Here is an 18949-nt window from a genome sequence, read left to right on the forward strand (position 1 = left end):
ATCAAAGACTTTAAGTAAAATCCTACAGTTTTGTATTTGAAGTATGAATATAAACCATGGTGTATGGAAGTTTCTCTTATAAAATGAATTTCTTAGTTCTGTCCCCTAAAAGGCACTGGAAAACACATGCAACTCAGTTATAATGAGTACTGCTAGAATCCTAGCCTCAACCATTCCCACTAAAGGGAACAAGAGTAACTTGGACAAATGGCTGATTCTAGATCTGGAGCAGGCAATGGATCTGGAATCCCTTATCACATCAGAAAGTAAGGAAATTATCAAAGACACTAAGGCCATGATGAAAGACTCTAGCCACAGCCTTAGGGACATAGGACTGGAAAAGTCTGACTGGAAAAGGCTGTGAATAGCCAAAAGTGAAATAATTCTTGTGTCAATAAAAATAAGAGTGGTAATAAAATTTTAAAACATCAATGAATTATTAAAATTCCTGAGTCTATTATGAAACTTAAAAAACATCGTGGTGCACTTTTGGAAGATGCTAAAGAACCAACTCATTATTCTAAAAACTGATAAATAAAAGCAAACTGATAATATCATGCATTCATTGTGCCTTACCTATACAAATTTACCTTAGCATATTAGTTTGCTATGACTTTCATAACAAAGTACCACTACTGGGTACTTCGGCTTAAACAACAGAAATTTATTTCTCATGATTCTGGAGGCTGAACATCCAAGATCAAAGTATCATTTCTTCCAAGCTCTTTCCTTGGCTTGCAAATGACCACTTCTCACTGTGTCCTCACATGGTTTTTCCTCTGTGTACCTACATCCCTGGAGTCTGTCTGTGTATCCAAATTTCCTCTTCTGATAAGGACACCGGTCAGATTGGGTTAGCGCCAATCTTAACAGCCTCCTTTTAATTTAATCACCTCTTTAGGGACCCTAACTCCAAATACAGTCATGTTCTGAGGTATTAGGGGTTAAGACTTGTATGAATTTGGAGGAGGGGACACAACTCAGCCCATAACACTTAAGGTAACCAAGCAACTGAGGAGAAGTATTTCTTTACAGAAAAATTCCAGTTAATAAACAAGGAAGGTATAATAGAATTAAATATAATTTTTCTACATTCTATAATGAATTAGTGTACTTAAACAATGGCTGGTAAACTACAAGGCAGAAGACCAGACTTTATGTATCTCCTGATGGAATATTCTTGTCAAAAAAAAAGAAAATCAAACCTAAATGTGAAGGCTCTATCTCCAACTACCGATCTATAGGAGTACTGGCAAATGAGGAGGAACATGTTAAACACCCCACCAAGGATAAAATCCACAAAATCTATACTACAGGAAATACTATAGGCCAAGCAACCCAGTTTCTTCAGTAAGTAGATTGCAAAGAGAAAAAAAAAAAAAACGAGATGTGTAAACATTGCAGGGACTGTAAAGACCTGTGAAGCTGTTATGATATATGAATCTTTGGGTGTTCTGATTTGAACTAACACTAAAAAATAACTATGAGACAATTGGGAATCCTGGATACTGACTGGATATTTGTTTATATTAAGGAAATATTATTAATTTTTAAGTGTGATAGTAAAAAGAAGCCTTACCTTTTTTTTCTCAAGATTTTATTTATTCATGAGAGACACAGAGAGAGAGGCAGAGGCAGAAGCAGGCTCCATGCAAGGAGCCGATGCGGGACTTGATCCCAGGATCCCAGGATCATGCCCTAAGCCGAAGGCAGACGCTCAACCACTGAGCAACTCAGGCATCCTAAGAAGCCTTACCTTTTAAAAACACATGCTGAAATACTTAAGAATGAAATGATGTCTTGATTTCATTTCAAAGTATTTCAGAGGAGTGTAATTGTAAGTATGAATAAAATAAGATTGGCCATGTGTGGGGATAATTATTAAAGCTGGTTGATGGGTATACGAAGGTTCTTTTCACCATCCTCTCTAGTTTTGTGTATGTTTGAAATTTTCCTCAATAAAACTTAAAAGATCAACTCCAAATGAGTTCCTATTACATTTGGAATAAAAGTCCTAATTCCTTACTTGAGCCCCCTAAACCTTTTGAAAACGACTTCTATGACCAATCTCGAACAATTTGACTATTATACATGCAGTTCCTTCTGCCAAGAGTGCTTCACCCACAGGTCTCTTTAAGGCTTCTTTGATTCTGGTCTCTGCCCAAACATGAACCTTTATAAGGAGATCTTCTCAGAGCTGTCTTGCCTATACACACCCATCCACTCACCCTGTCACTTCTTATCATCTAGACATCCTATGAGCCTATTTTTCTCACATTTATTTTATTTCTCTCACTATACTTACATGTAGCTTGTACTATACTTATGCATGGCGGTTCTGTAGAGCCTGAAGCTGTGTCTGACATATAGTGAGTGCTCAATATTGAATGAATGTTTAATTGAAGATGTTGCCTACCAACCTTTTTTTTTAATCAATGGAAATTTGATAAAGACCTGAAACCAGGTGTTATGAATCATCTTAGCAAAACTAAGGTGGTACTTTACGCATTCATTTGTTTAGTGGAGAGTGTTGGATGAGGGTGACCAGGCCAGAGATAGAGACTGGAGAAATTATTTTTTTCTAAGATTTTATTTATTTATTCATGAGGACACACAGAGAGAGAGAGGCAGAGACACAGGCAGAGGGAGAAGCAGGCTCCATGCAGGGAGCCCGCTGTGGGACTCAATCCTGGGTCTCCAGGATGAGACCCTGGACTGAAGGCGGCGCTAAACCACTGAGCCACCTGGGCTGCCTGAGACTGGAGAAATTAAAGTGTTCTACAGCCTTGTCTCAGTGCAGAAAGGGAATGGGAAAAATCGGCTTCTAGGTGGAGGAAGGAATAAGTATTTGATTTTGTCATATTTATAAAGAAATAATAGTTTAAATATGACAATTAAAAATAGTGAGATAGAGCTTTGTATGTAAGCCTCTAAGAAAAAAAAACATAGTAAAAATAATACCACTAAATACAGGAGCATAGATATTCTAAATTCCCAAGAAGGTTAAAAAAATATAAAGGAACATGATCAGTTTCAATAAGAGTAAAGTGAGGGGAAAAAGGAGTTTAAAGAAACTATGATAAATAGTAAGCATGAAATAAGATAAATTGAATTTTAAAATCTCAATAAATATGAATGAATCGAACTTCCTAATCAGAAGACTCTTATAGTTGTTTTTGTAAAAGGTTAGTCATAGATTGTGTATAGATATGACAAGAAAAGGTCAAAATAAAAATTAAATGTATAAGGTTTAAGGCTACTGTGTACATGTTTTAGCAATCTGCCATTGTTTTCAAACATGCAAACACACATCCAAACAACTAGGAAAAATAAAATCATGGCTTCCAGCCTGTTGGAAAAAGATGGAACTACTTGACATGCCTATAGTGTTTGTGGTTCTGAGTGCACCCCCCGCCTCAAGGACTTTGCGCGCAAGTGGTTCTTACTTCCTAGAACAGCCCCTCTGCTCTCCTTCCTTCTGCTTTGTTGGTTCCCATTGGACCTTCTGTTTAGGAGTTCCCATTCCATGAAGATTTCCCAGCTTCCTAAGTGTAGAGGCCCTCTCATAGATTCCATAACATCTTGTATTTACCATCGCAATGGTACTTATGAGATGGACTCGTAATTGCCTATTTATTTGTCTCTCTCCTTCCAGAATTCCTTGAAGAATGGAATGTATTTTCACTTGTGTAAGGCCAGCACCCAACCAATTGGTAGATAAATGCTGGTTAATTAAGAAATATTTGTTGGTAGGTGAATACAATTCTTTGCTCTCATCTGTGACTTTTAAAAAATCATTAATGCAGTTGTGTCCTAGAAGAGTCTAGGAGATACCTTGAAGTTTAACTAGTACAACCTCCTACTTAAGGGCTTCTGTTCCCTGCATCATCTATACCAGGTGGCTATTTAGCCTCTTTTTTTGAGCCTCTAATGAGAATCTCATTTCTATGAAAATAGAATTTTTAAATCTTTGAGTTGCTCTAACTAAAAATAATGCTTCACAGTTTACATTACCTGCTTTTACCAGCCTTTTAAAGACACTGGGTGTCCTTAATCTTCTTCTTCAGTCTTTGATTCTGGGTATTTTCCTCCTCTGCCATACATATTTATGTTGATGATTTAGGTAAATAATGTTAAGTAGGTCAGGAAGAAAAAGAAAAACAAGACATGAAAGTAATCTTAAGGGTAGCAATAATAGCACTTTAATTTGAATTTTTTCTAATAAAGGCTGTAATTTATAATGGCAAATATAAATTATAGGGCTTCTGGCTTCAGAAAAGATGTAGTAAGCACACTCCACCCTGTCTTTCCTTGGATGCAGTTATGATACCTAGAAAGAATGCATGAAGCTGCTATTTGGGCACTTTGAAAAGTAAATAGTAGCAGGTAAATTAGAGAAGGCCAGAATTTAAAATAACACTGAGTTGTCAATGGGTTTACCATTTTTCTCCCTGCAGAGTCTGTTGGCCTGGACTTAAGGCAGCCTGAAACCTAGACTGGATATTGGTGCAGAACAGGTGTTCCTGTTCCCAGATGACTTGATTGTTTAAGTAGAAAATTCTAATTTATTTACAGAAAAACCTCCTAGAAGTTATAAGAGAGTTTAACAAAGTTGGGATCCCTGGGTGGCGCAGCGGTTTGGCGCCTGCCTTTGGCCCAGGGCGCGATCCTGGAGACCCGGGATCAAATCCCACATCAGGCTCCCGGTGCATGGAGCCTGCTTCTCCCTCTGCCTATGTCTCTGCCTCTCTCTCTCTGTGACTATCATAAATAAATAAAAAATTAAAAAAAAAAAAAAACAAAGGTTTAAAAAAAAAAAAAAAAAAAAACAAAGTTGCCAGATACACAAAGTCAAAAGATAAAAATCAATCCTGTCTACATATTAACAATGAGTAATTGGAATTTGAAAATTTTAAAAACATAAAATTTACAAGAGCTCAAAAAAATTACTTAGGTATTAATCTAACAAAACATGTACAGAATCTCTATGCTGAAATATACAAAACAACAAAGAAATAAAAGATGATCCAAATAAGTGGAGAGCTATACTGTATTAATGGATTGGAAGACACTGTATAGTAATGTCAATTTTATTTAATACAATTCCAACCAAAGCCCAACAAGATTTTTTGTAGATTCACATAAACTGATCCTAAAATTTATATGGAAATCCAAAGAAACTAGAATAGCTGAAACAGTTTTGGAAAAAAGACTACAGTCAGAAGAATCACACTAGAATGCGTAGGTCAATGGAACAGAGTAGAGCAGAAATATACCCACATAAATACACTCAATTGATTTTTGACAAAGGTACAATGGTAATTTTATGGGGAAAAGGCTAGACTTTTCAACAAACAGTGTCGAAACTGCCTAAATTCTAGAATATTTACCTGGAATGTTTCTCATACTTCAAACTCTGGTTAGGACTTTGACCTACAAGTCCAATGAATAAAAGGAGCAAGATTCCTTCCTTGGTTCCACTTCAAGTAATATTATTTGACTGGATATGAGTTTGAGGAGTAGCCAGAGTTAAAGTTGAATTCTAGGTTTCTTGATAAAAATCTCAGGATTCTTTAACTTTCATGATATAGATTTGAGATTGTTAGGGAATAAGCAACCAAAAGGAAGACTGCATCCTTATATGGAGAACTGACCACAGCTGCCTCATTCTTAATAGTCAGGTTGTAGATTTCAGTAATAGCATAGGCTACAGATTTTTTGCATATTAATGCAATTTATATTAATATGAAAAAATAACTTCAACCTAAATATTTTTAACTTTTTAAAAAGATTTTATTTATTTATTCGTGAGAGAGAGAGAGAGAGAGAGAGAGACAGGCAGAGGGAGAAGCAGGCTCCATGCAGGAAGCCCGATGTGGGATTCGATTCCAGGTCTCCAGGATCACGCCCTGGGCTGAAGGTGGCCCTAAACCATTCAGGCACCTGGGCGGCCCAAAAATTTTAACTTTAAAAACATTAATGTGCAACTCCCACCCATGACAAAAAATTTGGTAAACTAGGGGTAAAGGGGAACTTCTTCATCCTGATAAAGAATATCTACAAGAAACCTACAGTAAATACTATACTTAATGGTGAGAGCCTTGAAGCTTTCCAGCTAAAATCAGGAACAAGGTAAAGATGTCCCTTCTTACCACTACTGCAAGTCCTTACTGGTCAAACAAGACCAAAAAAAAAAAAAGCAAAAAAACAAAAAAACAAAAACAAAAGAAAAAAAAAACAAAACCAAAAAAGGAAATAAAAGGTATAAAGATTGGGAAAGAAGACATAAAACTATCTATTTTCAGATGACATTCATGTCTACAAAGAAAATTCCAAAAAATTGCCAAAAACCTCCTAGAACTAATGAGCAATTAGAGGAAGGTTGCAGGATACAAGGTTATTATACAAAAAAGTCAGACGCATACATACACACACACCAACAAGAAGGAAGTGGACTTTGAAATTAAAAACACAATTCTATTCAACAAATAGTGTTGGGGAAACTGGACATCACTATGCAGAAGAATGAAATTGGACCACTTTCTTACACCATACACAAAAATAAACTCAAAATGGATGAAAGACCTAAATGTGCGACAGGAATACATCAAAGTCCTAGAGAAGAACACAGACAGAAACCTCTTTGACCTCGGCTGCAACAACCTCCCACTAGACACATCTCCAGAGGCAAGGGAAACAAAAGCAAAAATGAACTATTGGGACTTCATCAGGATAAAAAGCTTCTGCACAGCAAAGGAAACAACCAGCAAAACTAAAAGGCAGCCTACAGAATAGGAGAAGATATTTTCAAAGGACAGATCTGATAAAGGGTTAGTATACAAAATCTATAAAGAACTTATCAAACTCAACACCTAAAAAACAAATAATCCAGTCAAGAAATGGACAGAAGATGGGACACCTGGGTGGCTCAGCAGTTGAGCGTCTGCCTTTGGCCCAGGGTGTGATCCTGGAGTCCCAGGATCAAGTCCCACATCAGGCTCCCTGCATGGAGCCTGCTTCTCTCTCTGCCTATGTCTCTGCTTCTCTCTATATGTCTCTCATGAATAAATAAATTTAAAAAAAGAAATGGGCAGAAGACATGAATAGACATTTTTTCCTAGGAAGACATTCAGAGGGCTAACAGACATGAAAGATGCTCAACATCACTTATCATTAGGGAAATACAAATCAAAACCATGATAAGATACCACCTCACACCTGTCAGAATGGCTAAAATTAATAACAAGAAATAACAGGCATTGGTGAGGATGTGGACAAAGGGGAACCCTCTTGCACTGCTGGTGAGAATGCGAACTGATGCAGCCACTCTGGAAACTAGTGTGGAGATACCTCAAAAAGTTAAAAATAGAGCTACCCTATGATCCGGCAGTTGCACGATGACAATTTACCAAAAGGATACAAAAAGACAATTTGAACGGCTACATGCACCTCAATATTTATAGCAGCATTATCAACAATAGCCAAACTATGAAGAGAGCCAAATATCCATCAACTGAGAAATGGATAAAGAAGATGTGATACACACACACACACACACACACACACTGGAATATCACTCAGCCATCAAAAAATGAAATCTTGCCATTTCCAACAATGTGGATGGAGCTAGAGTGTATTATGCTAAGTAAAATAAGTCAGAGAAAGACAAATACCATATGATCTCACTTGTATATAAATTTAAGAAAGAAAATAGATGAACATATGGGAAAGGAGGAAAAGAAAAAAAAGAGAGAGGGAAACAAACCATAAGAGCCTTCTAGTGATAGGGAACAAACTGAGGTTGATGGAGGGAGTTGGGTGGGGGATGGGTTAATAGAGGGTGGGTACTAAGGAGGGTACTTGCTGGATGAACTTGCTGGGTATTTTATGTAAGTGATGAATCACTGAATTCTACTCCAGATATCAATATTGCACTATATGTGAACTAAAATTTTTTTAAAACGTAATTTACATTAGCATCCAAAATTAATGAAATACCTAGATATAAATTTAACAAAATGTGCACAAGATCTATGTGAGGAGAACTATAAAACTCTGATGGTTGAAATCAAAGAACTAAATAAATGGAGAGATGTTCCATGTTGATGGATAGGAAGACTCATATTATCAAGATGTGAGTGCTTCCCAACTTGACCTATAGATTCAGTGCAATAAAAATCCCAGCAAGTTATTTTATAGATATCAACAAACGAATTCTAAAGTATATAATGGAGAGAAAAAAAGACCCAAAATAGCCAACACCATATTGAAAGAGAAGATTAAAGTTGGAGGATTGACACTATTTTATTTCAAGACTTATTCTAAAGGTACAGTGGTATAAATAGTGTGGTATTGGGGAAAGTGTAGACAAATAATAGATCAATGGAACAGAAAATAGAGCTCAGAAATAAACTCACATATAGTCAAATGGCATTTGATAAAGGAACAAGGCAATTCAACAGAGCAAAGATAGTTCCTTTAAAAATGATGCTGGGACAACCATACATCCATATGCAAAAAAATATGAATTTAGACACTGAACTTAAACTTTTCACAGAAAATTAACTCAAAATGGCTCATAGGTCTAAATTTAAAATGTGAAAGTGTACAACTTCTAGAAAATAACATAGGGAGAAAATTTAGGTGACATTTTTAGGTACACCAAAGGCATTTACATGTAAGAAATCATTGATAAACTGGACTTAATTAAAATAAAAAACCTTTGTTCAGCAAAAGACAATGTCAAGAGAATGGGAAGATGAGCCACAGATTGAGAGAAGATTTTTGCAAATGTTACATCTGATAAACTATACAAAGTACTCTTAACATTAAGAAAACATATAGCCCAATTTAAAAATGAGCCAAAGACCTAAACAGACACCTCACCAAAGAAGAGATACAGATGGCAAATAAGCATATGAGAGATTCTCCACATCCTATGTCATCAGAGAAATTCAACTTTTTTGAGAGAGAGAAAGAGAGCATGAGCATGCACTCTGTGCACAAGAGTGAGAGGTGAGGGGAGGATGGAGGGAGAAGGAGAGAGGGAACCCTGAGCAAGCTCCATACTCAGCACAGAGCCCACCCTGGGGCTCGATCTCACAGCCCTGAGATCATGACCTGAGTTGAAATCAAGAGTCAGACAGGATGTTTAACCAACTGAACCGCCCAGGTGCCCTGGGATATGCAAATTTAAACAATGAGATGACATTACATACCTGTTAGAATGATCCAAATCCAGGACACTGACAACACCAAATGCTGGCAAGGAATGGGGAGTCACATGAAATCTCGCACATTGCTGGTGGGAATGCAAAATGGTATAGCTACTTTGAAAGGGAGTTTGGCTTTCTTACAAAACTAAACATAGTTTTACCATATGATCCTTAAGATGTACCCCAAGAGGTCACAAACACGCCCATAAAAATACCTGCACATAGATGTTTACAGCAGCTTTATTTCTATTTACTAAAACTTGGAAGCAATTAAAATGTCTTTCAGTATGTGAATGAATAAATAGATAGCATTACACCCAATAAATGAAATAGTATTGTTAAGAACAAATGAGCTATTGAGCTGTGAAAAGACATGGAAGACTCATAAATGTATATTGCTAAGTGAAAGAAGACAATCTGAATAGGCTACATATTATATTAAATTATATGACATTCTGGGAAAAGCAAAACTATAAAAACAACGAAAATATCAATAGTTGCTGGAGTGGGAGGATGAAGAGAGCCCAGAGAATTTTTAAGGCAATGAAAATACTCTGTATGAGATTATGATTATTAATATATGTCACCATATATTTGTCCAAACCCGTATAATGTATAACATCAAGGTAGAGTGAACCCTAAGGTAAACTATAGACTTTGCATGATTATGATTTGTTGATAGAGGTTCATTCTCGGTAACATACCATTCTAGTGAGTGATGATAATGGGGAAGGCTATGCTTGCAGAGTGTGACAGCAATTATGTGTATCATCCTCTCAACTTTGTTGTAAGCCTTAAACTGCTCTAAAAAAAAAGCCTTCTTAAAAGAAATAAGAGCTGGGGCACTTGGGTGACTCAGTCAATTGGGTCCCCAACTCTTGGTTTTGACTCAGGTCATGATCTCAGGATTGTGGGTTAAGTGGGAGTCTACTTCCCCTCTCCCTGTCTTTCTGCCCCATCCCCCCTCCAAAATAAAACAATAAATCTTAAAAAAAAAAACAAACAATAGCTGAGGGAGTTCATCACTACTAGACCTGCCTTACAAAAATTGCTAAAGGGACTTTTTCAAGCTGAAACTAAAGGATGCTAGACAGCAACATGAAAGCACTTAACAATATAAAATCTCTGGTAGAAGTAAATATATAGACAAGTATAGAATCCTATATTACCATAATGATGATGTGTAAATCATTTTCAAGTCAGGTATAGAATTTAGAAAAGAAAAGATAGAAATAACTATAACTAAAAACTTGTTAATGGACACAAACATAAAAATATGTAATTGGTGACATCAGTAACAGAAAGTGGCTGAGGGTGGATATAAAGGAATAGTTTTTATATGTGATTGAAATTAAGCTATTATCAATCTAAAATAGATTGTTATAAGATATTCTGCGTAATCTCATGGTAAGTACAAAGAAAATACCTAAAGAAGATGCACAAGATAAAATGAGAAAGGAGTCAAAACATGTCACCAAAAAGGAACAAATTGACAAAACACAAAAGAAGACAGCAAGAGAGGAAAACAGGAAAAATAACTGCAAGGCATTTAGAAAACAATAAACAAAATGGTAATATTAAGTGCTTCCTTACCAATAATTACTTTAAATGTAAATGGAGTAAACTCCCCAATCAAAAGACATAGAGTAGCTGAATGTATAAAAAAATAAAATCCAATTACATGCTGTCTACAAGAGATACTTTAGATATAAGGACAGATATAGGCTGAAAGACAAAGGATGGAAAAAGATATTCTACACAAATGGTAACCAAAAGATAGAAGAAGTTGCCATATCTGACTTGTATCAAACATAATAGACTTCAAGTCAAAAATTGTCACAAGAGGGATGCCTGGGTGGCTCAGTGATTGAGTGTCCGCTTTCAACTCAGAGTGTGATCCTGGGATCAATCCCTGCAGGGAGCAGGGATTCTCCCTCTGCCTGTCTCTACCTCTCTCTGTCTCTCATGAATAAATAAATAAAATCTTTAAAAACAAAAAACAAATAAAATTGTCACAAGAAACAAAGAAGGATATTAAATAGTATATATTCAAACAACATGTTAAAGGCTCAATTCACCAGGGAGATTTAACAACTATAAATATTTATACAGTTAATAGCAGAGTAGCCAAATATATGAACCAAACATTGACAGAATTTAAAGGAGAAATAGATAGTAGAAACATAATAATAGTAGAGGATTTCAGTATCTATTTTCAGTTTGGAGTAAGTTACCAGACAGATCAGTAAGGAAACAGAAGACACTATACATATTTTGATTGATCCAACAACTATATTTATATATATATAATACATATATATTATATACATATAATATATATATATATCATATACAAAGGTACCAAGCTACAAAATAGGAAAAGGACAGTTTTTTCTACAAATTGGATAGCTACATAAAGAAAAAGATAAAGAAGCAAGAAGGAGGAGGAGGAAGAAAAAGAGAAGGAAAAGCGGGGGAGGAGGAGGAGGAAGAGGGAGGGAAGGAAGAAAGGAAGAAAAGAGAGAGAGAGAAAAGAAAAGAAGTTAGATCATTATCTTACACTATATACAAAAATTAATTCAAAATGGATTAAAGGCATGGATGTAAGACCCGAAACTATAAAACTGCTAGAAGAAAATATAGGGAGAAAGTTTAAAACATTGGATTTGGCAATAATTTCTTGGTTATGACACCAAAGCATGCAGGGCAACAAAAGCAAAAACAAAACAAAACAAACAAAAACCCTCAATGCTAAAAACTTGTGCCCAGCAGGGGAAACAATCAGCAGCATGAAAAAGCAACCTATGGAGTGGGAGAAAGTGTTTGCAAACCGTATTTCTGACATATAAAAAACTCTTAACAACTGAATGACAAGACCAATAACCTAATTTTAAAATGAACAAAGGACTTGAATAGACATTTCTCAAAGAAGATATACAAATGACTAAAAGCATGTGAAAAGATGTTCAACATCACTAATTATTAGGGAAATGTAAATTAAACCACAATGAGAGAGATCACATTATGTTCATCAGGATGATCATTGTATAAAAAAACTAAAATAACAAATAGCAATTGTTGGTGAGAACGTGGAGAAATTGGAACCCTTGTTCACTGTTCATAAGAATATAAAATGGTGCAACCATTATGGAAAACAGTATAAAAGTTTATCAAAAAAGTTAAAAATAGAATTACCACATAATATAGCAATCTCCACTTCCGGATGTATATATATATAAAAGAATTGAGGGATCCCTGGGTGGCGCAGCGGTTTAGTGCCTGCCTTTGGCCCAGGGCGCGATCCTGGAGACCTGGGATCAAATCCCACGTCGGGCTCCCGGTGCATGGAGCCTGCTTCTCCCTCTGCCTGTGTCTCTGCCTCTCTCTCTCTCTCTGTGACTATCACAAATAAATAAAAATTAAAAAAAAAAAAGAATTGAAACAAGATCTTTAAGAAGTATTTGCACACTCATGCTCATTGCAACATTATTCACAATAGACAAGAAGTGGAAGAATCAAAATATCTATCAACAGATAAATGGATGAAGAAAATGTGGTATAGACATACAATGGAATATTTATTATTCAGCCTTAAAAAAAATGAGGAAATCCTGTCAGATACTACAATGTGGATGAATCTGGAGGACATGATGCTAAGAGAAGTAAGCCAGCCCCAGAAGAACAAATACTACATGATGCTACTTATATGAGGAATCTAAAATAGTTAAACTCTTAGAAACAGAAAGTAGAATAGTAATCTCCAAGGCCTTTGGGGAGGGAGAATGGCAAGTTGTTCAGTTGGATATAGAGTTTCCATTTTGCAAGATGAAAAAGTTCTAGAGATCTTTTGTGCAACACTGTGCACATAATTAGTACCACTGTAGTGTACACTTTAAAATGATTCAGATGATAAATTTTATGTGATGTGTTTTTGACCACATAAAAAAAATCCACCTCAAAGAACAACAACAAAAGTTATGTGTAATTCCATTTCCATGACACTTTCAAAAAGGCAAAAGTATAATAACAGAGACAATAAGTAGTTGTTGGAAATTTAGGGTGGGAAAAGAGTTGCAAAAGGAAGTATGGGGGATGATGAAGCTCTTCTGTCATCGGAGTGTGGCGATGGTTACGTGAATCTATACATGTGTTAAAATTCACACCACTGTTCGCTCTCCTCAAAATAAATCTTTCTGTACGTTAATTTTTTAAATGAAATACACAAAAAATTAAATACAAAATGCATGGGTCTGTATCAAATTGGCATTTAGGTCAGCAGATTATATGTGGACGCTTGATAGAAATCAGTTATTTTAAGAGAACTGTATATTATCATGACCATTGTTGCTTCTATAACCATGTTACAGATTGCTTTCTGTGGCCTCTTTCAACATTGTTCTTCCTTTACATGTGTTTTTATTTTCCCTTTTAATAACTTGGAACTGTTCTCACACTAAGTTCTCATTTTATTCTTTTCCAGGTGAATGGTGGAAGGAGCATTTATCATTCTATCTCTTCTAGCTCTTTTTCTTATATCGTGTAAAACACCTACCAGCTTGAATTCACCTAAACACCTAATTAAAGGGTTTTTAAAATAGAAGTCTTCTAGATTATTTACGAACATGTTAAACAAAGCTGGGTTTGACCTTAAACTCTACAAGGTCTGCTAATCTAAACCAAGATCCTTCATCCACATGCTGCTTGATTTTAAGCTCTCCATTGTTGGGCAGCCTCGGTGGCGCGGCGGTTTAGCGCCGCCTGCAACCCACCGCGTGATCCTGGAGACCCGGGATTGAGCCCCACGTCGGGCTCCCTGCGTGGAGCCTGCTTCTCCCTCTGCCTGTGTCTCTGCCTCTCTCTCTCTCTCTCTCTCGCTCTGTATCTCTCATGAGTAAATAAAATAAAAAAAGCTCTCCATTGTTTACAGTCCTATCTGAGGTCTATTTCATGGTATCAATAACTAAAGGAATTCATTTCCATTTCTGTAATGCGTATGCTACCAAATGCTTATGCCAAAGTCCAGATGTTTTATATCCTTTTGTCTATTCATTTGATAATTGCATGAAAAATTTGATCTCACATCCTCTCAATGGCCACCTGCAAGGAAGCAAAGAGCAGTGTGAGTCCATTAGAATCTGTTTGTTCCTGAGAGTTAGATAATAAGTCAGCAAGTAAAGAGAAGATATGAGCAATAAAGACAGATAGATACCTTGTAAAGATAAGAAGATCTTCAGCTTGGAGCAACAACACGAAAGAAGGAAGGAAGGAAGGAAGGAAGGAAGGAAGGAAGGAAGGAAGGAAGGAAGGAAGGAAGGAAGAAAGAAGGAAAGAAAGAAAAAGAAAGAAGAAAGAAAGAAAGAAAGAAAGAAAGAAAGAAAGAAAGAAAGAAAGAAAGAAGAAAGAAGAAAGAAAGAAAGAAAGAAAGAAAGAAGAAAGAAAGAAAGAAAGAAAGAAAGAAAGAAGAAAGAAAGAAAGAAAGAAAGAAAGAAAGAAAGAAAGAAAGAAAGAAAGAAAAGAAAAGAAAGAAAGAAAAGCAGTGAGGCAGAGAAATTTATTATGAAGGCTAGCGGTCCATGAGTTCACATAAACAGTTAGAATCAAGCACACCAATGATGATAAGTTGTAATAGGCTCTGTAATAGATGACACTGGATGGTGTTTGGATGCAGAGACAAAAGAACAGAGAAGTAGATTCAAAGCTGCATGGTAAAGAAAATTATGGAATATGAAGGCTTTGAGTAAGATTTTTGTAATGATGAATGAACAGAATAAAAAAGAAATAGTATTTGGACTCATTCAATTTGAGACACAAGTAACAGGTCCCAGATAAAATGAGGGGAGCTCAGAAAAGAAGAACTTAAAAGTGAGAAGATGCTTAAAAAGTGAAATGTTAAAATAAACTATTTATAGGGTGTCCTCTAAACAGGTATAGAACACCGGCAAATAGGCACAGTGTTGCCAAAGATCTCCGATCTGTAAAAAATAATGAGTGAAATAACATTAAACTCTGTTTCTAGATATGAGAGACTGGTGATTCAATTTGTGGGAGGAGAATAGTGAACTAGATCCCTAATGGTGATGACAAGACTGTATGTCTTATTAAGGTGGTTATAAACTAAAAAACTAGGCTGATTATATCATTCCTCTGTATAAAATCTTTATATAACCGTGGCTCAATAACCTGCAAGGCCCCTTGCAAAATGGGCTTACCCCCTCTAGCACCTCCTCATCTATACCTACTAACTGTCTTTTATGTGCCCCATTGCTACCTCACAACATTCTTGCAGGAGACTTCGTGATACAAAGTACCTAGGACCAGGCACATTATAAGTGCTTGACAAATGCTGATTTCCTTACTTTCCGATTCTCCTTCCCTAGGGCCCCTATATTCTCTCCATACCAGACTGGAGCATGCTGTGCTCAGAAGAGTTTCCTGTCTTTTTTCATACCTACTTTCTGAAATAGCATCCCAGATATTTTCTTTGTTTTTAATTTGGCAAAATATAATTCATCATTGAGAACCAGCTTCAATATCTGTCTCTTTTGCCCTGCCAGGCAGAAATGATCACTACCTCTTAGCTGATTCCATAGCACTCTGGTCCTATTGCCAGAATTTTACTTATTTCATTGTTTTTTGTTTTTTTTTCTCCCACTGGCTGCAAGTTCCTGGAGGGCAGTTAATGTGTCTAATTATTCTCTGCAAATCTAGAATTTAGCAAAGTTGATCATTCGTTCCTTCCATCGCTAAACAATAATTGGGCACCTATGTTAGAAGCACCTTGGATACAAATTTAAGAACAAATGGTCACTGCTTTCAGAAAACTCCTGTCTCCTGTGGGAGAGAGGTTTATAAACAAATCCAGTTAATAATGACTTTCAGTGGGATGTCAGGGGATTCACGATTTCTTCTCAATGCTCTCTGTGGATTGTGTGCATATTTAAAATGAAGACTTTGTAAAATAAAAAAGATATTTTATTTTAACTTGGAAAAAAGAATTGCAAGTATGATGACAGAATTCTGTAAAGCATAATGGAGGCACCAAGGAGAAAGCTAAAAGCAGACAAGTCAAGAGAAGCTTCTTTAGAGGAGCTCAATGATGGGTTACATCCATTAAAAACACTAATGGCTAAGACAACAGAGCTCAAGCTCTGGTCCTATTCCTCCATGCAGCAGTGTCCTAAGAAGGTTGAACACAGTTCAACCTTCTGACTTTGCAGTATTTTGGTTTCTTCATTCATATCTCCTACATTGTATGCTTAAAAAGCCTCACATCTTGAGCAGCTGAATGGCTCAGGGGTTGAGCATCTGCCTTCAGCTCCAGTCATGATCCTGGGGTCCTGGGATTGAGTCCTGCATCGGGCTACCCACAGGAAGCCTGCTTCTCCCTCTGCCTATGTCTCTGTGTATCTCATGAATAAATAGATGAAATCTTTTTAAAAATACCTATATTTCATACTCAACAAACAAGTACACACAGATCACCTAAGTGGACCTTCTGGCATGATTCCAAGAGGCTATTCAAATTATTTTGTTTTATCTAAAATTCTGTCATTTGAGTCATTTAAAAATACCTACTGAGTACCACTTTCAAGGTATACCATTCTGTGATCAACAATGGCTCATTAATTTCAATTATTATCTATGACTAACTTTAAAAAAACTTGTATTTTTGAGGTGCCTGGGTGGCTCAGTTGGTTAAAAGGCAGACTTGACCTCAGGTCTTGAGCTCAGAGTGGTGAGTTCAAGCCCCACTTTGGGCTCCACACTGGGCGTGGAGCCCACTTAAAACAAAACAAAAAACCTTAGTATTTTAATATTGCATACACTAAGTTTCACAACATTTTTTCCCATGATTTGCCTACAGAATTGTATCCTAACCATACCTGCTAATTCTCTCCTTGCCTTGGCCCCTGCCACTTCCCATCTGTGAGCTCCCAAACATGCATCTATTACTGATAACCTAAATGCTGAGGTTGGAAGATGAATGAGGCAGGGTCCCCGCTTTCAATATATATATATTTTTAAGATTTTATTTATTTTAGAGAGAGTGATCATGCACATGAGCTGAGGAGAGGGGCAGAAGGAGAGGAAGAAGCAGGCTCCACACTAAGCAGGGAGCTGGATGCATAACTGGACCCCAGGACCTTGAGATCATGACCTCAGCCAAAGGCAGAGATCTAACCAACTGAGCCACCTAGGCACCCCAGAGTCCCTGCTTTCAAAGGACTCCCATTCTTGAGTCCTCCAAATAGAGGTATAAGTAGGAGAATAACTTCAGGTCTTCGTGTCACAAATCTGATAGTTTCTTACAGAATGTAATAGTGAAAGTCTCTAGGCAAGAACATTAGAATCAACCATGATCAAAAAGGGGCTAATGTGCATGAGTTAATAGTTTCTAAGATCAAATTTTTTTTAAGAGAACAAATTTCCAGATAACAAAATAAATATCTGTGGACATGACATGGACATGTGATTAAATCATGTCATTTAGGGCAGCCCTGGTGGCCCAGCTGTTTAGCCCCACCTTCTGCCCGGAGCATGATTCTGGAGACCCAGGATCGAGTCCCACCTCGGGCTCCCTGCATGGAGCCTGCTTCTCTCTGTGCCTCTCTGAATAAACAAAATAAAATCTTTTAAAAAAAATCATGTCATTTGCTATATTACTATAACTATTTTGTATGACCTCTCTAGAAAAATTTCACATGCTTAGCTACTAAAGTAACATGTTATACAATTTTATCACTTTCATAGTGAGATTTGTAATATTTTAGAGTTGTATGCTTTGCTTTTCTTAACACTGATTTATTTTGAGATATTATATTTCTGAAAAACCTAAATGAGTGCTAAGTTTTAATTTTTAAAGTTAAAAGCTAAACACTTATTTTGTAAATTAACTTTTATGAATGGGCTTATTTCCCAATCTTTACAATAACTGCTTCCAGATAGCAATGGTAAAAGTTCATCCTGTATAGGTTGTTTTGATATTAAGATTTGGTCTCCATCCCATTTATGGCAGAGTTCTTAAAACCTATAGAATTTCCTAAGTGAAAGAGCAATAAAGGTCTTGTCATAATATTCATAGCAAACCTCCTTCAACCCTACCTGAGTTTATGTGAATGAGATGGCTTTGGGAAAGCACCTGAGGATGGGGGCTGGTTGCCATGGGAGCCATGACTGGAGGATGGGACCTGTCAGTCCCACCCCCTGATTTCCAGGGAGGAGAGAAGGGCTAGAGGCTGAATCAATTACCAGTGGTCAGTGATTTAATCAATCATGCCTATGTAAGGAAGCCTCCTTAAAAACCCAAAAAGAAGGGGTTCAAGAGTTTTTAAGTTAGTGAATCAGAGTGCCAGGCCCCAAACTCCACAGGGACAGAGAAACAACTTTGGGACTTCAACCTATGCATCTCTTCATCTGGTTGTTGATTTGCATCCTTTAAATAATAAACTGGTTATCTAATGAGTGAACTTATTTCCTGAGTTCTGTGAGCCACTATAGGAAATTGATTGAACCCAAGGAGGGGATTGTGGAAACTTCTGATTTATAGTCAGCTTCTGATAAGCACAGGTGATAGCCTGGACTTGCAATTGGCATTGGAAATAGAGAGCAATTCTGTGGGACTAAGTCTTTAACCTGTGGAATCTAATGCTGTTTCTGGGTAGACTTTATATACATGGGTTTATTTCTAGGCTCTTGATTTTATTCCATTGGTCCATGTGCCTGTTTTTATGCTG

Source organism: Canis lupus, chromosome 2 (assembly GCF_003254725.2).
Source record: "Canis lupus dingo isolate Sandy chromosome 2, ASM325472v2, whole genome shotgun sequence".
In the NCBI taxonomy this organism is placed as follows: domain Eukaryota; kingdom Metazoa; phylum Chordata; class Mammalia; order Carnivora; family Canidae; genus Canis; species Canis lupus.